Genomic DNA, 23956 nt, shown 5'->3' on the forward strand with positions numbered 1-23956 from the left:
CAAGCAACAAGTAAGCAAGAAGAAGGGTGTATTTCATTTATATCTTGTATTTTCTTCTTGTGTGAGTTGTGTTGTTGGGTGTGAGTTTGTACGAGGCTTCTCCGCCTCCGGCTACGACCGAGAAGGAGTTGTTTTCATAGTGGAGGAGCGTGTCATGTGTGGATCCTTGGATTAGTCACCTCTTCTTGAGGTGGATACTAAGTAAATCTACTTGTTAGCATTGTGTGAGTCTTGTATTTTATTTCCGCTACATATCATTATCAAGACGCAACCAACAAGCGCGCGACGATACGCTATTCATCCCCCCCTCTAGCGGACACAATGATCCCAACAACTCCCACATGTCGAGCTGTCTGTAGGGCGGCTATCAGTGCCTCATATTCTGCTTCGTTATTGGTGGCTCTGTAGTCCAGCCAAACGGATAACTACATCCGGTCTTCCCGTGGTGAGTTGAGCAATATGTCAATTCCGCTGCCTTGTCGAGTGGATGAGTCATCAACATATATCTTCCATATTGCCTCCGACTCGACATTCTGGACCTCTATGACAAAATCCGTCAAGGCCTGAGCCTTGATTGCCACTCAAGGTTGATATTGAATGTCGAATTCGCTTAGCTTGATCGTCCATTTGATTAGCCTTCTTGATGCTTCGGGGTTGAGAAGGACTTGTCCCAAGGCGCTGTTAGTTAGCACAATGATTGTGTGCGCTAGGAAGTACGAATGAAGCCTCCGAGCGGCGAGAATCAAAGCATAAGCTAATTTTTCAAGACTAGTGTAGCAAGACTCTGCATCCTTCAATATATGGCTCAAAAAATATACAGGTTGCTGCTCTGTGAGAATATTGGTGCAGTCTCCTCAAAAAATATATGGCTAATTTTTCCATCTCCTCGATTTTTAGACAGGATCGTATTGGTGCAGTCTGTGAGAATGTAGTTTGAATCCGAAACGGGAATATTGAGGACGCTTGACGACTCACTACTGTGACTTTGACAAAGGAGGAGTTGGATATGTTGATACAAGCCCAAGTGACAAAATGTTGGAGCAACAACAACAACAAACGCTAGTCGAGCGCTAAGTACAAGAACCCGCAGCCTCAGTGGTGGGTCACCAAGCCGGATATGGAGACCGAGCAGATCATGTACCCGCTCGGGGATAAAGTAAGAAGCCGACCAGCACATACGAAGGTGCGCCCCACGCGTCGATCCCCTTCCACCGAGCATTGTTCCACATTGCAGCAGAAGAGCTAGGCCGAGTAGATAAGGAATGAGGATCCTCCTCAGACGTCGCACCCATTCGGGACGCATGTAAAGGGAAAGCATCAAGGAATGATGATTCACCTGAACGGATCAATCAGCAGTTCTCTTGAGGAATTTTGGACGACCCGCTGCCAAAGCACTGCACCCCACTGACGATCGGAGAGTACAACGGAATGACCAATTCAGAAACCACCTGGCCCAGTTTGATAACACATATCAGTACACCAATGGAGTGAAGTATCGGGTCTTCCTCACTATGCTTTCTAGGTCAGCGTAGCGCTGGTTCAGATGAATGTCGATCAACTCAATTCATAGCTTCAAAGACTTCCGAGCGGCATTCTTACACCACTTTGCCAATAGCAGTCACTACCAGAAGACGAGCATTAACCTATTTGCCCTGAAACAAGGACCCAATGAAGCATTGAGAGCCTACATCAAGCGCTTCAACCAGGTGGTCATGGATATTCCATCGATCTCCTCTGAGATATTGGTGAACGCATTCGTCCAGGAGCTCACCGAAGAAGAGTTCTTCCATTCACTCATCCGGAAGCCACCAAAGGACTTCGACCACATGCTTAAGTGGATCACGGAGTACATAAACATGGAAGAAGTCCAAGCGGTGAGGAGAAAGGATGCGCCTTCCTAGCCCACATTAACATTCGAGAGTAGACCACAGAGCAGCCATCAGACAGCCAAGGGGCCCCGAGTGGGAGGAGCATGGTGAAACCAGGAGCCTAGGACTATAAACCCTTGTCTACGTCAATCAACAGTCGAGCGGCGACTATAAACCCTTAAGTGAAAAAAATATGAACAGTCGAGCGACGACTATAAATCCTTGTCTACGCCAATCAACAGTCGAGTATCGACTATAAACCCTTGTCTACGCCAATCAATAGTCGAGTGATGACCATAAATCCTTGTCTACGCTAATCAATAGTCGAGCGGCGACTATAAACCCTTATCTACACCAATCAACAGTCGAGTGGTGACTATAAACCCTTGAGTTAGAGACCCCTGAACCGCTCGGTCAGGTTTGAGTTATATTTGAGCCACGAGCTCAGCATCAGAGACTCCTGAGCCGCTCAGACAAGTTTGAGTTATATTTGAGTCACGGGCTCAACGTCAGAGACTCCTAAGCCGCTTGGCCAGGTTTTAGTTAGATTTGTGTCACGAGCTCAGCGTAAGAGACTCCTGAGCCGCTCGACCAAGTTTGAGTTATATTTGAGTCACGGGCTCAGCATCGGAGACTCCTGAGCCGCTTAGCCAGGTTTGAGTAATATTTGAGCTATAGGCTCAGCGTTAGAGACTCCTGAGCCGCTCGACCAAATTTGAGTTATATTTGGGCCACAGGCTCAGCGTCGGAAACTCCTGAGTCACACGACCTGGTTTGAGTTATATTTAAGTCACGGGCTCAGTGTCAGAGACTCCCGTGTCGCCCATTTGGGGTCGAGCGGTCTTCACTGGTATTGGACTAGTTTAACGGATCTCTTATCTCCCCTGTTCGGGGTTGAGTGATTTTCACTGGTCTTGGACCAGCTTATCAGATCTCTTATCTCCCCTGTTTGGGCTCGAATGGTTTTCACTGGGTTTGGACCACCTTATCGAATCTCTTATCTCCCTCGTTCGGGGTCAAGCGATCTTCACTGATCTTGGATCAGCTTATTAGATCTCTTATCTCCCCCGTTCGGGTCGAGCAATTTTCACTGGTCTTGGACCAACTTATCGGATCTATTATCTCCCCCGTTCGGGGTCGAGCAGTCTTCACTGGTCTCAGACCAACTTATCGGATCCTTTATCTCCCCTGTTCGGGGTCGAACAATCTTCACTAGTCTTGGACCCACTTATCGGATCTCTTATCTCCCCCATTCGGGGTCGAGCGGTCTTCACTAGTCTTAGACCAGCATATTGTTGGGATATACCCGATGCGATGTGTACTAAAACACATTTCGTAAACATACGCAGTGGAAAATAAAATAATAATAATTCCTAAATTATTACATCACACGCACCATACACATACAAGGATACAACATGTCAAATATGATCGCATAATTTAATTTTTACGGAAAGTAAATTTACGCTAGGTGTACCTTACAGATGACCTGTAACGAGAAGGGCATTAACCATAGCAACGTTGTTGAACCTTGTCTCTATTCGTATCCACGCCGAGCTCTTCAAGACAACTCCTTGAGTATAAGTCTCTCCTTTGAAAGTTACTAGCCATGAGTGAAGAAGATGGATCAAGAGGAAGAGGAAGAGAAGCACACAAGGGAGAGTTTTCTCCCTTGTAGTGATCACGACAACAAGGGGTTTCCCCTTGTTAGCGGCGACAAAGAGAGAGGGGAGAGGGAGAGGAGAAGAGAAATTGGGTTAAAGTTTTTCAAAAACCTTACAAGCCAATTAATGATCTCGTGTATAATTTTCTCTCAACCATATCAATATATATCCCTCATTAAAGAGTTGGATTAGAAAGTCCAAATCCAACCCATTATCCCTTAACCAAAAATTAGCCCATTACCCCTTGGTTTGGTTCACAACTAAACCAAGTTGGTTCATGACTAATTCATGATTAAACCAAATATGGTCCAACTCTTCCATAAGAGATGCGGCTCATCCGTGCTTCCATTGCGACAAATATTTTCATATTTATCTTATGTATGGTCCAACTAAATATTTATCTCTTGATTTAAAAATCTTATTCTTTAACTTATTTTACATCTTTTAGAGACTCATTAGTGCGTGTGACCCAATAGGTTCTCAGTTTATCTTGACCGCCCATAATTAACTACTTAATTATAGAACGATCATGAGTGACACCTAGTACTACATCATGATACCTAATTAGCCAAAAAACTATAGTTGATATTAGAATTAATTCTAAACTAGTCTTCAACAGCTATAGTGAGTCGTGCTTCTTTCCTATCACTCGTCTTATACCACTTGGTTCAGGATTCAGGTCCCTTCTTATCGGGGTCTATGTGTCTCGTCCCCATTAGACTGACTACGTCACACCTAGCCCAAGTAATACTTCCTCGTTCTACGGATTCAAATTACTCATACATGTGTACAAGAGTCTTGAACTCTAAACATGTGATGCTTTGGCCAAAGACTTTGAGTAATAATCCTAACAAGTAGCCATAGGGTATATGTCTTCTCGTAAGGAGCGATGAATCCTCTATGGGTTATTCAAACATTTTCGGGTACTTCAACTTATATCCAATCATCCCGGGTCCACACCTCAATAAGATATTTGTTTAAGATGTCAAAGTATAAGTCTCCATGACCAAGATAACCTGTATACCTCAAATCGAAGGAAACTTGCACTCGTGCTGCAGTAAGAACTTCACAGAGATATCTATATATATGTAGAGAGTCATATGAAATCTTACATCGAGTCACTCTAATGAACTAGTTACCATAACCAACATTCACGTTTAACTCTCGACATCCCAATGTCTCCAGCCAGCGAGAAAATAGCTGCTTGGCTGAACCAAGGAGTATAACCTGTGCTAGTCTTACAGAATTGATGGTGTCTGAATATATCAATTCGACGACTAGGAAAATTTTAATATATTCATAATTACACATATAGAGATAATCACTAGTTGCAATCTAATCATAAATTCTTTCGTGCTATGAATTATATTACAGACATTCAGTAAATGAGTTTAAGACAATCAAAAATATAATATGCACTCAAATAGTAAATCTATATTTATCAAATAAATAGAAAAAAAACGTAAGGCGATTACTTTAGAGCATCCCTTAAATTATAACGCTTATCGGATCCCTTATCTCCCCCGTTCGGTGTCGAGTGGTCTTCACTGATCTTGGACCAACTTATCGTATTTCTTATCTCCCTCGTTCGGGGTTGAGCGGTCTTCACTGGTCTTAGACCAACTTATCGGATCTCTTATCTCCCCCATTCGAGGTCGAGCGGTCTTCCCTAGTCTTGGACTAGCTTATCGAATCTCTTATCTCCCCCGTTCAAGGTCGAGCAATCTTCACTGATCATGGACCAACTTATTAGATCTCTTATCTCCCTCATTCGGGGTCGATCGATCTTCACTGGTCTTGGACCAGCTTATCGGATTTCTTATTTTCCCCGTTCAGGATCGAGCGATCTTCACCGGCCTTGGACCAGCTTATCAAATCACTTATCTATTAGAGTGTATACTAAAAGCCTAGCTTTTGGTATAAACATTTATCTAGAAATAAAAATCACATTGGTCAAATGTCTACATTTATGATAAATGTAGTTGCTCAATTAATTTATATTGTAGATAACATGGTGTGTGGTGTCACATACAGAAGATCATGTTATCGGTTCCTTATAAATTATAAACAGTAGCTCACGACCAAGATGGAAAGGAACAAACCATTGGAAGGTCGTAGTGTAATTAGGTATTAGTTTATCTTAACTATATAATTACACCAGTACACTTAGAGTGTATTGAGTAGGACCATTTGATGTCGTTCCTTTTATACTGACTTTATAAAGGAACAAAGACCTCAGTTATTATGGAAGTGTGTGCTCTTAATCCTAATATAATAACAAGCACATATATTTGATATTTATTTCTTTAATTTATCAATGGGTGAGATTTAGTTCGATAAATCAATAAGCCCGATAAGTTGGAAAATGATATCACTTATAGTGTGTGTTGTTGATTATAGAAGGAAACTGTGTCCTAGTAATCTAGGTTGAGAATGTCCCCAAGAGGAGTGATAATCATGATTTTACTGCATTATTTTGATTCATATATGCATGATTTGATGTTGATTTCATAGTTTAAATCATGGTTACATTACATTTTGTACATAGTGTGTATTTTTGGACTTAATTGTAAATTATATTATTTTTGGTGTTATTTGATGCTAATATTTGATTCTTATTTTGTAGGCATCAAAGGATCTTGGATTTGGATCTATTTGGACCGAAATTGGGCTCGAATCGGAGTTCAAACGAGAAGATCAAGCTTTGAAGCATTATGGGTCGTTCATCAAGAATAGGACAGATCTGAACCATCCGTTGAAGATCTGGCCGATCCAACCTAATGGGGAGCAGATCTAAGCCATTGATGAAGATCCAGAAGTTTTGATCCAGATATGAGTTCATCCAGCCATTGATCCAGACGGATTAATCTGGACCGTTCAATGATGACTGTGCAGATCCGGGCCATCCAGTGATGATCTGATCGATCCGACCTACGGGAGAGTAGATCCAGACCCTAGATCAACATCAGTACATTCAGATCGGATTTTGGGCAAACTTTCACCGTTGATTTAGCTCCAAATCAATCCCAGCCGTCCGTTCAGATCCAGATCTGATTCAAAACAGAAGCTACAGTACCCAGCTTCCTTCGTCGACTCCACAGCGCATAGCAGCCTCGTCCTCGCGGCAATCTTCCAGATTTCGGCCCCTTTCCTTCTCCAATCCATTTCCCGAGCTTCTACCTTGGTGGAAGACTTCTTAACCGCTCATCCCGATCATCTGGAGCACCGGCGAGTGTTCTCTCCGGCGGAAAATCTGCTCACGGTGACTTCTCTGTTTTCGCCAGATTTGGAGGTGGTTTTCCAAATCTGCGCTCCGATTCCCATCAGTGACGCTTGGAGGTGGTCCGCCGGCGTTATTGAGCTTCATCCGATGCCCATCTGCAATCCACGACTTCCATCCAGATTCAGAGAGCTCCGGTAGCATATTTCCAGCATTTTCGGCATTTTCTTGGGTTCGGGTTGTTTCCAGCGTGTCGGGGGTGGTCCGTCGGCACTTGTGAGCATTCCTCGAACTGATTTGCAGCTTAGAATCTCCACTGAGGTCCGAAATTGGGTGGTCTCAATTTTGGCCTCTTGTGTGATGGCTTGAGTGTGAAGTTTTGTGGAATTGGTTGAGGGATTGGATTGGTTAGGGTTTATTTCTTTTTGCTACTGTTTTATAGCTTAGAACTTGTTTCTTTTAATGGTTGTTATGTTTTTATGCAAGTAATTTAGTATTTCATTACCTTGTTGTAGTTTAATTTGAGTTTAAGTTGTTCTTGATTAATTGTTTAGAGTTTAAGTTCTAAGCTAGGGTTTACATCTTGTTTTAGATCAGATTTACTTGAGTCTCCTTATTTCAATCTTCGTTTGATGTGTGTTGATGATTTAATTATAATGTAGGGTGACAATACATTATGGTTTGATTGTTGGCACACAAGTAGATTTCATTTGTTTAGGTTTCACTCTTATGCTTTAGATTAATTTCTTTACTGCTGTGTTTTCCTTTGTAGATTTATATTCAAAGCTTTAAAACCCCCAACTCCATTTTTATATCGAAAACCCCAAAAATAGAAATAAAAAGACAATCCTAAATTACATCATACTGTTGGTTCCTCGGATCGATCCTGGGCTCGTTACTACAACATTATTGTTTAATTAAGGGGTTCAGTGGAAAATACATTTGTACAATTTGATTTACGAGTGTGACAGATTCGCTTATCAAGGAGCTCATAAGGATTGTCATGTTAAACCCTGCAGGTGGACTTAGTCCGACATGACAATGAAGTTGAGTGGTACTACTCTTGGAGCTAGATATTAATTAAGTGAGTTGTCAGTAAGTTACTTAATTAGTGGACATTTGTTATCTTAAACACAGGGAGACTAACACACTCATAATAAGAAGGAGCCCAAAAATGTAATTTGGGATTGGTGCGGTAGTTCAATAATAGTTCTCTAGTGAAATGAATTATTATTGATAAAATTAAGTTGTGTGTTCGGGGCGAACACGGGATGCTTAATTTTATCGGGAGACCAAAACCAATTCCTCCTCTCGGTCCCTATCGTAGCCTCTTATTTATAGAGTACTATACCCACCTATACCCACCTTCATACCCATGAGAAAGGGGCCGGCCAAGCTAGCTTGTGGTTCAAGCTAGGGCCGGCCAAGCCTTGGGTGGCCCTAGCTTGAACCCAAGCTTAGGTGGCCGGCCCCCATTAAATTAAAAAGAGTTTTAATTTTAATTTTTATTATGTGGAAGATATAATTTATTACAGAGAATTAAAATTAAAATATCTCTCTTTAAAAAGATCTACAAAAAGATTAAAAGAAAGAGATTAGATCTCTTTCCTTATTTGTAGATTGGAAAGATATTTTATTTTTTCTCTCTGAAAAATTATTCACATGTTGAAAATTAAAATTATAGAAATTTATTTTTATCAACCATGAAGGGATTTTAAAAGGAAATTTTATTTTTTTAAATTTCCAAAGACAAAAAAGGAAGTTTTAATTGTTGATTAAAATTATCCTATTTGTTCTACATGAGGTGGCCGGCCACATACAATTAATTAGGAAAATTTATTTAATTTTTTCTTAATTAATTGTTGTCAAGGAAAGTTAAGGAAATTTTATTATAAATAAATTTCCTTATTTGCCAAAGCCAAGGAATATAAAAGAAGGGGTAGGGGTGCCTTCATGGGGTACAACCTCTATTATTTCTCTCCCTCTTTTCCTTGGTGTTATGGCCGGCCAACCTCTCTTTCTTTCTTCCTCTTGGTGGTGGCCGAACCTTCTCTATTGGCTTGGAGCTCTTGTGGTGGCCGGATACTACTCGAAGAAGAAGAAGAAGAAGGAGAGAAAACTTGTATCCCTTGGAGCTTGGTTGGTGTTTTGTTCTTCGTCCTTGGTGAAGCTTCTTTGTGTTGGCCGAACCTAGCTAGGAGGAGAAGAAGGTGCTTGGTGGTTTCTCATCTCGGAAGATCGTTGCCCACACAATGTCCGAGGTTAGAAGAGGAATACGGTAGAAGATCAAGAGGTCTTTCTAGAAGGTATAACTAGTAATTTTTCTTTCCGCATCATGCTAGTTATTTATGGAAATAATACCAAATACAAGAGGCTTACGATTCTAGTGTTTCGAATATGTTTTTCGAAGTTGTGTTCTTTTGTTTTATTTTTCCTTGTGATTTGATTGTTCTTTTCGGTTAACCTAAAGTTATTTTAGGAAATTAAATATTAGATTTCTATAAAAGGTTTTATCTAGTCGGTGGTGGTTGCTCTCATATCCAAGAAGGCCATGTGCCTCGCCACGTCAGTACTGGGAACCAATTATGGAAATTAATATTTAATGGAATTAATAACTTAAGGTGATTTGGGTCGAACGTGTTAGGTTCCGCAGGAGATCCAAGTCAAAACCTAAAAGAACAAATAGATTAAGTTTTGGATCAAACGTGTTAAGTTCCGCAGGCGATCCAAAATTTAATTTAAAAGAACACATGGTAGCTAGGAAAAGGTTCAGACCTTTGTACAAAATTTTTGTACAGTGGAACCTCTAGGCTTTCCGAGTAGCAACCAACATTATCTCCTCCGTTCGAGGTCAAGTGGTATTCACTGGTCTCGGACCAGCTTATCGGATCCCTTATCTCCCCCATTCGGGGTCGAGCGGTCTTCACTGGTGTTGGACTAATTTTTCGGATTTCTTATCTCCCCCATTCGGGGTCGAGTGGTCTTCACTGGTCTTGGACCAACTTATCGGATTCCTTATATCCCCGGTTCGGGGTCGAGCTATTTTCACTAGTCTTGGACCAGCTTATCGGATCTCTTATCTTCCCCGTTCAGGGTCGAGCGGTTTTCACTGGTCTTGGACTAACTTATTGGATTCTTTATCTTCCCCGTTCGAGATCGAGCGGTCTTCACTGGTCTTAGACCAACTTATCGGATCTCTTATCTCCCTTGTTCGAGGTTGAGTGGTTTTCACTGGTCTCAGGCCAGCTTATCGGATCCCTATCTCCCCCATTCATTGTTGAGTAGTCGCCACTAGTCTCGAACCAGCTTATTGAGTTATCTATCACCCCCCGTTCGAGGTCGAGTTGTCTCCACGGGTCTCGAACAAGAGTATCTCCATGGGTCTCGGACCAGAGTATCTCACGGGGTCTACTCCCACTCGACTCATGACTTTCACTTTCGTGCGTCTTCGATTTCACTAGCTATCCTCCCGTTTAGTTCTCAGGCTCTACACCCGCTTGGCTCATGACTTTCTATTTCGTGCGCCTTCGATTTCACAGGCTACGCTCTCATTCAGTTCTTGGGCTCTATGAGATCAATGTTATATGATGAACCTAGCGATTTGACTTTGTACTCGGAACTGATTCACCCTTTAATTTGCTACAAATTATTTAGTCAATCAAACTCACGCCACCTTTGACTAGACTCAAAGGGGAGACTTGTGATGCAGACATAGCTTAGGGACCCAAGAGTAATTAGGGAAGAAAAGAGGGGTATTTTGGTCATTTCACATGGTGAGGTTTTGGGTTTTTAGAGGAGCACTGTTCACAGAGGGAGAGGGGCTTCGTGTTTTTTCTCTCCGCCGCCAAGGCCGCATGCAAACGGGGGTCGACTTCGTGTTTTTTTCACTCCGCCGCCAAGGTCGCACGCAAAGGGGGGATGGCTTCGTGTTTTTCCAACGTCATCGCCAGGGCTTCGATCAGGTTCTTCTGCCACCGCCACCATAGCCATGCCCAAACCTGTTCTACCTAGGCCATCTCAGTTGTCGCCCTCCCTCTCCCTGCAAGGCCTCTTCGGCATCTTCGACCTTGATGACTACGGGAAGATCACCTAGCCGAGCTCGAGGACTGCCTCCACCGCCTCATTCTCGACCCGCCCTCCATCGGCGGCCTCCGCCTCATCAACGATAGATCTAAGCTCTACAGCGCCTTTGCCGTCTTTGACTCCGATGGCGACGGGAAGATCTCAGGCAGAGGAGCTGCTGGCGTGCTCTTGTCGCTCGGGGATGGTATGCGCCCATGTGTCGTAGTCCCCCTCTCTAGCAGGCACCCCGCGCCGCAACCCCCCTCGCAGCAGCCCCCCTCACCGGCAGCTTCCACATGTCGGCAACCCACGGGTCGACAATCCACACGGCGACTCCGCCCTTGTTCCAGATTGGTGTAGTTGTTGTGTTCGGGCCTTCGCGCTGATATGGTGTTCCATCTTGGAAGTTGCCGCCTTGTTCTGGCCTTTGAGTCGTTACTGTGTTCTAGCCTTCATGCTGTTATTATATTCTAGCTTGCGTGTCATAGTTATATCTCAGCCTATGTGCCACTATTATGTTTTGACTTGTGTGCCACCTTTCTGATCCATGTCGTGTCCGGCTCCGTGTTGTCACCCCCGAATCTAGCCCCTCAGCCAACTTACATTCATTTACCATTCAGGGCTATGACAACTTGATCAGCATCACGACTAGCTCACCGGTCTACCAGAGGGTGCCCCCTGGGTTAGGGTACGTCACCGTACTCACTCTTCATTCATTTGATTATTTAACTATTATCCTGCTTCTTATATATTCATGGGGTTTGCCTCGAGCATCGGGGTGCCAGGGACTGGGAAAACTCGGGCCCCGCCTATAGGTAGCGTTGACCAAAGAGGACTTACGACGACTTGGTCAACATAGAGGACAGCTCACCCTCCAGGTCATGGAGACTTAGTCAGCATTTCAGCCACATCATCACTGGTAGTTCTATCTTCTCAGATTCCCGATAGGATCATATTTGACACCATCTGTTAGAACTCCGCCTGATCTGGAATGTGAAGATATATGATACCGAAAAACTCTGCCATCATCATGACCCCGGCGGATTTCGAGTGGGTAGCATGTGAGTTTTTAACACTGGGCCTGTGAGTTAAATATACCTCAAACTAGGCTGAGTGGATCAGGAGTCTCTGACGCTGAGTCCGTGACCCAAATATAACTTAAACATGTCCGAGCGGCTCAGGAGTCTTTGACGTTGAGTCCATGGCCCAAATATAACTTAAACCTGTCCGAGCAGCTCAAGAGTCTTTGACGCTAAGCCTGTGGCTCAAATATAACTCAAACCTGGACGAACGACTCAGGAGTCTGACGCTGAGCTCGTGCCTCAAATATAACTCAAATCTGGCAGAGCGACTCAAGAGTCTCTGACGCTGAGCCTGCCCGTGGCTCAAATATAACTCAAACCTGGCTTAGCGGCTCAGGAGTCTCTGACGCTAAGCCCCTGGCTCAAATATAACTCAAACCTGGTCGAGCGGCTTAGGGGTCTCCGACTCAAGGGTTTATAGTCGTCGCTCAACTATTGATTGACGTAGATAAGGGTTTATAGTCATCTCTCGACTGTTGATTGACGTAGATAAGGGTTTATAGTCGTCGCTCGACTGTTAATTGGCGTAGACAAGGGTTTATAGTCGTCGCTTGATTGTTGATTGGTATAAGCAAGGGCTTATAGTCGTCTCTCGATTATTGTATAACTCGGTTTGTCGACTCCCGAATATCTTGGAGTCAGAGAGATAAATAACATCGATCCCTTGACTCTCAAATGTCTGCGAAGCCAAGGAAAAAATAAACTGAATCCCGACCGTCAAAGAGAGCGAAGCCCCTAGCAATACGAGGGATCATAACACATAGCAATAGGAGGAAGCAAAGATCCCTGGGTGGAGGCCCTAGTCCTAGATCGAAGACTAAGACCCCTAGCCCGTAATCAAAGATCGAGGCCCCTAGATCCCGATCGGGAAGCTATAACGTGCGTATCCGGTCAAGAAGTTGTGTCCCTAGTATTTGATCGGGGAATTGTGCCCCTGGTGTCTAATCGAAGAGTTGTGTCCCTGGTGTCTAATTGGGGAGTTGTGCCCGTGGTGCCTAATCAGGGAGTCGTGCCCTTGGTGCCTAATCAGGGAGTCGTGCCCCTGATCTTTGATTATGGAGCTAGACTTTTATTCTCCGATCGAGGAGTTATAGCGGATCCTACAGCCAAAAGGAAAGTCTAATAAAAAGAAACTGACCTATTAACCGGCTGAAGATCTGACTCGGTTTCTCAAGTCCCGAATACCCGTGGAGTGAGGGGAGAATATAATAAGCTCGTTGAAATCCACTGGGATCATGATGATGGCAGAGTTTTCGATGTCGTTTATCTTCACGTTCTAGATCAGACAGAGTTTCTGTAGACGACGCTAAATATGATCCTATCGGGAATCTGAGAAGACGGAACTGTTGGTGATGATATGGCTCGAATGCTGACAAAGTTATCATGAACCGGAGGTTGAGCTGTCTTCTATGTTGACCAAGTCATTATAAGTCCTCTTTGGTCAATGCTACCTGCAGGTGTGGCCTGGGTTTCGCCGGTCCCTGGTGTTGGTTGCTACTCGGAAAACCTAATGGTACCACTGTATAAAAATTTTGTACAAAGGTCTGAACCTTTTCCTAGCTACCATGTGTTCTTTTAAATTAAACTCGGATCGCCTGCGGAACTTAACACGTTTGATCCTAAGTTTAATTTATTTGTTCTTTTAGGTTTAGACTTGGATCTCCTGCGGAACTTAACATGTTCGATCCAAATCACCTAGGTTATTAATTCCATTAAATATTAATTTCCAAAATTGGCTTCCAGAACTGCATGACAATGCACATGGCCTTCTTGGATATGGGAACAACCACCACCGCCTAGACAAAGCCTTTTAAGGAAAGCTAATATTTAATTTCCTTAAATAACTTTAGGTCAACCAAAGAGAACAATCAAATCACAAGGAAAAGAAAAATAAAAGAACACAACATCGAAAACTAATTCGAAATACTAGAATCGCATGTCTCTTGTATTTGGTATTTTTACATGGAGATAAAACTAACATGATGCGGAAAATAATATTAGTTATACCTTACTTAGTAGATAATGACCTCTTGATCTTCTGCCATATTCCTCTTCTAATCTCAGACGTTGTGTGGGCAACGATCTTCCGAGACGAGGACCACCTAGCACCTTCTTCTCCTTCCTTCAAGTTTCGGCCAAGCACAAAGCTTACAAAGGATGAAGATCTTTTTCCACTAACCAAGCTCCAAGGGATGCAAGCTTTCTCTCCTTCTTCTCCAAGCTAAAATCCGGCCACCACTTGATCTCCAAAGAGGATGAGAGGTTCGGCCACAAGGATGGAGAGAAGAGAAAGGGAAGAGGCCGGCCACACCAAGGAAGAAAAGAGGGAGAAAAATAATAGAGGTTGTTCACCTTGAAGGCACCCAAAACCCCCTCTTTTATAATACTTAGCTTTGGCAAATAAGGAAATTTAATTACAATAAAATTTTCTTAACTTTCCTTGACATGAATTAATTAAGAAAAATTAAATAAAATTTCCTAGTAGATCATGTCATGGCCGACCACCTCATGGAGAGCAAACAAGGTAATTTTCAATCAACAATTAAAATTCCTTATTTGTCTTCAGAAATTTTAAAAAATAAAATTTCCCTTTAAAATCCCTTCATGGTTGATAAAAAGAAATTTCTATAATTTTAATTTTTCAACATGTGAATAATTTACAAAGAAGAAAAATAAAATATCCTTCCAATCTACAAATAAGGAAAGAGATTTAATCTCTTTCTTTAATCTTTTGTAGAAACTTATAAAAGAGATATTTTAATTTTTAATCTCTCCAATAAATTATATCTTCCACATAAGAAAATTTTAAAATTAAAATTCTTTTCTAATTTAATAGGGCCGGCCACCTAAGCTTGGGTTCAAGCTAGGGCCGGCCACCCATGGACCAAGGTTTGGCCGACCCTAGCTTGGTCCTCAAGCTTGCTTGGCCGGCCCCTACACCATGGGTATGAAGGTGGGTATAGGTGGGTATAGTACTCTATAACTAAGAGGCTACGATAGGGACCGAGAGGAGGAATTGGTTTTGGTCTCCCGATAAAATTAAGCATCCCGTGTTCACCCCGAACACACAACTTAATTTTATCAATAATAATTCATTCCACTAGAGAACTATTATTGAACTATCGCACCAATCCCAAATTATATTTTTGGGCTCCTTCTTATTATGAGTGTGTTAATCTCCCTATGTTTAAGATGTCGAATGTCCACTAATTAAGTGAATTACTGACAACTTATTTAATTAATATCTTAGTCCAAGAGTAGTACCACTCAATCTTATCGTCATGTCGGACTAAGTCCACCTACAGGGTTTAACATGACAATCCTTATGAGCTCCTCTTGAGGACATTATCAACCTAGATCACTAGGACACAGTTTCCTTTTATAATCAACAACACACACTATAAGTGATATCATTTCCCAACTTATCGGACTTATTGATTTATCGATCTAAATCTCACCCATTGATAAATTAAAGAAATAAATATCAAATATATGTGCTTGTTATTATATTAGGATTAAGAGCACACACTTCCATAATAACTGAGATCTTTGTTCCTTTATAAAGTTAGTATAAAAGAAACGACCTCTGATGGTCTTACTCAATACACTCTAAGTGTACTAGTGTAATTATATAGTTAAGATAAACTAATACCTAATTACACTACGACCTTCCAATGGCTTGTTCCTTTCCATTTTGGTCGTGAGCTACTGTTTATAATTTATAAGGTACTGATAACATTATCTTCTATATGTGACACCACATACTATGTTATCTACAATATAAATTAATTGAACAACTACAAACAAATGTAGATAATTTGACCAAATGTGATTCTTTATTCAAAATAAATGTTTACAAAAGCTTAGACTTTCAGTATACACTCTAACACCTGGCACCCCGATGTTCGAGGTAGATCCCATCAATATATAAGAAGCGGGATAATAGTTAAATAATCAAACGAATGAAGAGTGAGTACGGTTACGTACCCTGACCTAGGGGGCACCCTCTGGTAGACCAGTGAGCTAGTCGTGATACTGACCGAGTCGTCGTGGCCCTATATAGTAGATGAATGTGAGTTGGCTGAGGGGCTGGATCCGAGGGTGACGACTACACACGGAGCCAGCCCTGGCGAACTACTCGGGCTGATATCAGGATGTGAGCCACAAGTTTTGACGCTGACATCATCAACGTCGTTGCTCCGGGCTAGCTGCCGACGCCGACATCATTGCCCCGGTATAGCTGCACATTTTCCTTGTTTTTTTCCCATTTCTTTCACTGTATTTTCCTTTCTCAAGTAGTTGGCTACTCGGGCTACAGCCCAGGTAGTCATGAGCGTGGCTCCGCTACTGGTGACGACACGGAGCCGAATGCGACATGGATACGAAAAGTGGCACACAAGTCAAAATATAATAGAGACATGCAGGCCGAGATATAACTACGGCACACAAGCTAGAATACAATAACGACACGAAGGCCAGAACATAAAAATGACTCAAAGGTCAAAACAAGGCGGTAGCTTGCAGGCTGGAACACTATATTGGTACGAAGGCTCGAACACTGCAACTACACCTATCCGGAACAGGAGTGGACTCGGCGTGTGGACTGCCAACTCATGGGTTGCCGGCATGTGGAAACTGTCGATGAGGGGGGTTGCGACATAGGGCGCCTGCTGGTGAGGGGGGCTGCGATGCATGGGCACCTATCATCCCCGAGCGACCAGAGCACGTCGAGCAGCTCCTCTGCTTGAGATCTTCTCGTCGCCCTCGGAGTCAAAGACGACAAAGGCATCGTAGAGCTCGGATCTGCCACTGGCAGCCTCGAGCGCGGCGAACTCGTCGAGGCTGATGCAGTCGTCGCCGTCGTGGTCGACGTCAGCGACCAGATGGGCGACCTTGTCAGTGGAGGGTGGATCGAGAATGAGGTGGTGGAGGCAGTCCTCGAGATCGGGCTAGGTGATCTTCCCGTCGAGGTCGAAGACGCCGAAGAGGCCTCGCAGGGAGAGGGAGGACGACGATTGAGATGGCCTGAGTAGAACAGGCGTGGGCATGGCTGTGGTGGTTGCGACGGAAGAACCCGGTCGAAGCCCTGGCGACAATACTAGAAAAACACGAAGCCAACCCTGTTGGTGCAATCATGCCCTGGAAGTTTCAATGTGTTGACAATTATTTAAGTTTAGGGTAATACGGTGGAACTAACATGCATTGTGAGTTTGCAGAAGGGGTTTCTTGCAGGTCAGAAGACCAGATGCAAGAGAAGACCAAGAAGGTCGAGGACTGGATTCTTGGCAAAAAGAGTTCTTGCAGGTCAGAAGACCAGATGCAAGGCAAGAGAAGTCCAAGAAGGTCGGGGACCGGATTCTTGGCAAGAGAAGCTCCTGCAAGTCACAAGATTATGTGTGTGATAGGCTCACTGTCAGAGATCGACTGGAAAATCGATTCAGACATGGTTGTGCGGCAGATTGCCTCTGAATCGATCAGCCGATCGATTGAAGGTTAGACAATCGATTGGCTGATTGATTGGTAAGGTTCTGCGCAGCACAGAATGCATCTGGATCGATCAGCCGATCGATTCGAGGAGCTGAATCGATCGGCCGATCGATCCGTGAACATTCTGTGCGAAGCACAAAATCGTTCTGAATCGATCAGCCGATCGATTCAAGGGATTGAATCGATCGGCCGATCGATCCATGAACATTCTGTGCGAAGCACAGAATCATCCTGAATCGATCAGCCGATCGATTCAAGGTATTGAATCAATCGGCCGATCGATTCACGCAGCTGCGATTTCATGAGCAAGCGGCTGAATCGATTCAAACGCTGCCCCCAATCGATCCAAGTCAAATAAAAGAATCTACACCATCGATCTGGACGCGATGGCTTCCAACGGATAGTTGTGAATCGATTGGAATATAACCTCAATCGATCCACGGCGACGACGACGTGAGAAACGGCTAGTTTTCTCAACGTATAAAACACGGGAAGAAACTGGAAAACAATAACAACAAAAACATACTGTTCCATTGCTCTCCAAGCCTTTTGAAAGCTCTCAAGTGATCAAGATTCAAAGCAAAGGGTTCAAGCTCCTCTCCACTACGTACTGAAATCTCACCTGCAAAGAAGAAGCTGGTTAAAGCTAGTAATCCTTCTCTACTTCTTCTTTGTAGCGTTTGTGATATTTATTTTGAAGAAAAGGGAGAGGTGTATTTCTGTTAAGGTTTCTCCACCTTCGGTGTGATTCCGAGAAGGAGGGTTTTTGATAGTGAAAGAGTGTGTGTGGTGTGGATCCTTGGACTAGTCACCTCCTTGAGGAGGACCAAGTAAATAACGGTGTTAGCATTGCCTTCAGATTTCCAAAATAAAGTTGGTTAGCAAAAGAAGTGAGTCATTCACCCCCCCCCCCCTCTAGCTCAACCGATCCTAACAAGTGGTATCAGAGCATTGGTTTGCTTTTGAGGATTCATCGTCAAGAAAGCACAAGTTAAAGAGCTACAAGATGTCAATGAAGGAGGGACATAGTACTTCACGACCACCATTCTATGAAGACAGCAATTTTGCTTATTGGAAGAGCCGCATGGAACACTATCTCATGACCGAAATTGATATGTGGTTCTCAATCACGGAGGGATTCATGGCGCCAACTGAAAATGGAAAAATGTTTGAGTCATCCAAGTGGACTGTTGAACAAAAAATGAAGGCTCAAGCAAATGCAAAGGCGATTGTGACTCTTCAATGTGGATTAAGCTCGGAACAACTCAACAAAGTTGGACCCTTTAAGAGTGCCAAGGATTTGTGGGATAAGCTTATTGAACTAAATGAAGGCACCAAGGATTCAAGAATTGCAAAGAGGGATTTGTTGATAAATCAACTTCAAAACTTCACCATGAAGGATGGAGAAACGGTAAGCTCACTACATGGGAGATTCAAGGAACTCCTAAATGGTCTTCATTCAGTTGGAGAGAGTGTGGAGAACCGAGATCTCATAAGGTATGCTTTAAAATCTTTCCCAAGAAACTCTTTATGGTCATCCATGGTGGATGCTAATAAGGTTTCAAGGGATTTGTCAATAGTGAAATTGGATGAATTATTTTGTGAACTTGAATTGCATGAGCAAGCTAACACAAGCCATAAGGAGAAAGGTATAGCCTTGGTTGCAGGTGAAAAGAGCAAAAAGAAGCACAAGGAAAAGAAAAAGGAGAAGAAGGAGTCATCTTCAGAATCCGAACAAGATAGTGATAGTGATAGTGATAGTGATGAAGAGCTATCATCAAGTGAAATGGCAAACTTCGTTCGAAGAATGATGAGACATTCAAGGAAGTTTGACAAAAAGGATGTTAAGAAAATCTTCAATGATGAGAAAAGAAAAGGTAAATCTCTTGTGGATTCTAAGAATAAAACTGATGTAATTTGCTATGAATGTAAGAAAAAGGGGCACTATAAAACGGAGTGTCCAAAGTTGAAGAAGCAAGAGGAAAAGATCAAGAAAAAGAAGAAGGCGTTGAAAGCCACATGGGATGACTCATCATCAAGCTCATCGGAAGAAGATGAAAGGAAGAGCTCAAAGCACATGGCTCTCATGGCCTTAAGTCATGTAGAAGATAGTGAAGATGAAGATAGTCATGAAGAAGATGTGGAGTCTTCAAGTGAGTCATCTTCTAGTGATGATGAGGTAATTTCTCCCAAGCTTAATAAGATGTATGCCACCATTGCATGCTTAACCAATGCACTAGCTAAATCAAAAGGGAAGGTCAAAAGATTGCAAAATGAATTGAAATCACTCAAAAATGAAATTGTGCCATGTGAAAGTTGCATGCTTCATGAAAATGACAAAAATGATGTTGATGATCTTGAAAAAGAAAATGTATCATTGAAATCACAAGTTGATGATCTTAGATGTGCTCTAGTAAAATTTACTTCAAGCTCAAAATACTTAGACATGATTCTAGGAGCTCAAAGAGGCGTGTACAATAAAGCGGGACTAGGTTTTAAATCACAAGATAAGGAAGTTAAATTCATGTCCCTAATTAGTAGAAACCATGCTTCAAGGGTTAAGGTTGTTCAAGCTTGGGTACCCAAGCAATTTGTTATTGATGCTACCGGACCCAAAGTGTGGGTACCAAAACATTTGGTTCATCATGTTTAAACAGGCATGCGCAAAGGGAGAGCATCCAACAACATGGTTCGTAGATAGTGGATGCTCTAAGCATATGACGGGAGACTCATCAAAATTTTCATCATTTAGACACAAAAGTAAAGGTACCGTTTCTTTTGGTAATAGTGGTGAGCTAAAAGTTATAGGAATTGGAGATATTAGAATTTCCGAGAAATTTGTAATAAAAAATGTGCTACTAGTCAAAGGCATGGCTTTTAATCTCTTGAGTGTTAGTCAACTATGTGACTCGGGGTATAGAGTTGAGTTCAACTCATCTCAATGCCTAGTCAAACATAGTGAACTAAACACCAATGTTCTCATAGGCCATAGAAAAGAAAATATTTATCAAGTTGAACTATTTGGTGCTACTAATGTGTTTGCTAAGTGTCTTATGTCCAAAGAAGAGGAGACGTGGCTTTGGCACCGGAGACTCGCTCACACCAACATGAAGAATATCAAAAATCTCTCAAGGAAGGAGTTGGTACACGGATTACCAAAGTTGAAGTTTCAAAAGGACAAAATATGTGATGCATGTCAAATGGGTAAGCAAACCAAAGCTACTCATAAAGGTAAAAATGTTGTAAGTACTTCAAATGCTTTAGAGCTCATTCACATGGATTTATTTGATAGTAGCAAATATATTTCTTTAAATGGTAGTAGATATTGCTTTGTGATTGTGGATGATTACACTAGATATACATGGGTGTTTTTCTTGAAACATAAGGATCAAACTCTAGATACCTTGATTGCTTTTTGTAATAGGGTAGAAAATGAAAAGGCTCATAAGATAAACAAAATAAGAAGTGATCATGGAGGTGAGTTTGAAAATGATAGATTCACAAGTTTTTGTATGGAAAAAGGCTACAAACATGAGTTTTCAACCCCTAGAACACCTCAACAAAATGGAGTTGTTGAGAGGAAAAATAGGGTGTTACAAGAGTCCGCTAGGAGCATGTTAAATGAATATTCACTACATAGTTTCCTATGGGCCGAAGCAATCAATACGGCTTGTTATGTCCAAAATTGAACTTTAATACATAGGTTTCTAGGAAAAACACCTCATGAATTGTGGTTTGGTAAACAACCTACAATTAAGCATCTTAGAGTATTTGGGTGTAAGATCTATATTCTAAACACCAAGGATCACTTGGGAAAGTTTTCCGCTAAGGCGGATGAGGGGATTCTTGTAGGTTACTCAAGTCATAGCAAGGCATACCGAATTTACAACAAAAGATCAAAACTAGTTGAAGAATCACTAAATGTTGTATTTGAAGAAAATCCCTCTTTAAACTCTATAAGAACAAACGATGAAGAATTACAATTTGAGTTAGAAAAACTAACACTAAATGAGGTAAATCATCAAGGAGAAGAATATCAAGAAAGTGATGGTGAGAAAAATGAACCTTTGCCACTTGAACCCGAAATTATAACAAATCAAGACTCAAGACCTACTAGGACTCATGTAAATCATCCCTTAGATCAAGTAGTAGGAGACATTACTCAAGGAGTGAGAACTCGATCTTACTATAGAAATGAAGGAGGTCAAGTTGCCTTAATATCTCAAATAGAACCAAAAACCATTGATGATGCCTTGTTTGATCCGGATTGGATTTTAGCAATGCAAGATGAATTATCTCAATTTGAGAGAAGTCAAGTTTGGGATTTAGTTCCTAGGCCTAACAACAAATCAATTATTGATACAAAATGGGTTTTTAGGAACAAACTTGATGATAAAGGGATAGTGGTGAGAAACAAAGCTAGATTGGTCGCTAGGGGTTTCAATCAAGTAGAAGGGTTGGACTATGATGAAACTTATGCACCCGTAGCAAGATTGGAGTCAATTAGAATGATGTTGGCCTTTGCCGCCCACAAGGGCTTCAAATTGTACCAAATGGATGTAAAATCAGCATTTTTAAATGGTGTAATAAAAGAAGAAGTATATGTTGAGCAACCACCGGGATTTGAAAATTTGGAGTGTCCAACCCATGTATATAAACTTAAAAAGGCCTTATATGGACTAAAACAAGCTCCTCGGGCTTGGTATGAACGATTGTCAACATTTCTAGTATCAAAAGGGTTTCATAGAGGAAAAATTGATCCTACTTTATTCTTGAAAAATAATGGTAATGATTTGTTTGTGGCCCAAGTATATATAGATGACATTATTTGTGGTTCCACAAATAAAGATTTTTTAAATGAATTCATTAATCACATAGAGAGTGAATTCGAAATGAGTTTGGTTGGTGAGTTGACATTTTTCCTAGGATTACAAATTAAGAAAACAAAAGAGGGCATTTACATTCATCAATCCAAATATGTCAAAGAGCTATTTAAGAAATTTGGAATGGAAAATGCAAAGGAAATATCTACCCCCATGGCCACAAATACTAAGTTGGATAAAGACATTGAGGGGAAAGAAGTTGACTCCAAAGTGTATCGTAGTGCTATAGGAAGTCTTCTCTATCTCACGGCTAGTAGACCGGATATACTTTTCGCCGTAGGTATATGTGCTAGGTATCAATCTTGTGCCAAGGAGTCACATTTGAGTGTCGTTAAGCGAATTCTTCGTTATCTCAAGGGGACTCAAAATGTTGGTCTTTGGTATCCTAGAACCGAAACTTTTGACCTAGTGGGCTATACCGATTCCGATTATGCCGGATGCAAGTTGGATCGCAAAAGCACTAGTGGTAGTTGTCAATTTCTAGTGTCCTCTTTAGTAAGTTGGTCAAGTAGAAAACAACATTGTGTAGCTCTCTCCACAACCGAAGCGGAATATATTGCCATGGGAGAGTGTGTATCACAATTATTGTGGATGACTCATACTCTAGAAGACTATAAACTTACCTATAACAATGTTCAAGTACTTTGTGATAATGTGAGTACAATCAATTTAACAAAAAATCCCGTTCATCATTCAAGAACGAAACACATAGAGGTTAAACATCATTTTATCCGTGATCATGTAACTCGAGGTGATATCATTTTAAATTATGTTGGATCAAAATCTAACTTAGCCGATATCTTCACCAAACCTCTTCCCGAAGTTGAATTTAGCTTTCTTAGAAGAGAATTGGGAATGTGTTGTATTGATTAAATCAAATCCTCCATGGTCACTTTATAGGTAGAGCCTTTGGGTTCTTCACCTTAATTTTTGCCTCTCACAAACACATAGGGTTATCTTCTTTGTGTGATTTAGATGGGGGTGAGAGGTTAGGAACATTTATCTTGGTCATAATGCTTGTTATGATGCATTAAGTTGGCCAAGAAAAATGATTTTCACATGAAACATTCATTTGTCCAATCATAGGGAAAGCAAGTGTACAACTCATGTGCCCGTTGCCCTACGATTATGATTGGAAATTTCCAATTGACCATGTAACAACTCACTTCTGAAACATTGGTTGAAGTGTGTTATTGGATGGGGATTATTATAAAAGATAGATACAAACTTCCTCATATCTTTGAAGTTTTCAATAATTTGTGGTTTTGTGTAAGTTTTCACTAAGACGAGTTTATTTTTATTAAACTTTATTTTTCCTTGATAATATGGGACATATATAGTGTCTATGCAAACTTTCGTGATTTTTGGAGTAATGTACAATTTTCTGTTTTTGTTCGAATCTGAGTTCTGAAAGTTCTTCAGAAATGCAGAAATATCAGGCCTCTCAGTCGATTGGTCAATCGATTGGGAGGCTCGCACTCGGTCACAGAAGGCATCTGAATCGATCCATGGATCGATTCAGAGCACCTCGATCGATCAATGGATCGACTGAGACACCCTGTTAGTTTTCCACAGAAGGCGTCTGAATCGATCTATGGATCGATTCAGCCGTCTGTTCGATTTTCACAGAAGCATTGTGAATCGATCGACCGATCGATTCACTTACTCTCAATCGATCGGTCGATCGATC

The sequence above is a fragment of the Zingiber officinale genome, chromosome 8A (genome assembly GCF_018446385.1).
Source record: "Zingiber officinale cultivar Zhangliang chromosome 8A, Zo_v1.1, whole genome shotgun sequence".
Lineage (NCBI taxonomy): Eukaryota > Viridiplantae > Streptophyta > Magnoliopsida > Zingiberales > Zingiberaceae > Zingiber > Zingiber officinale.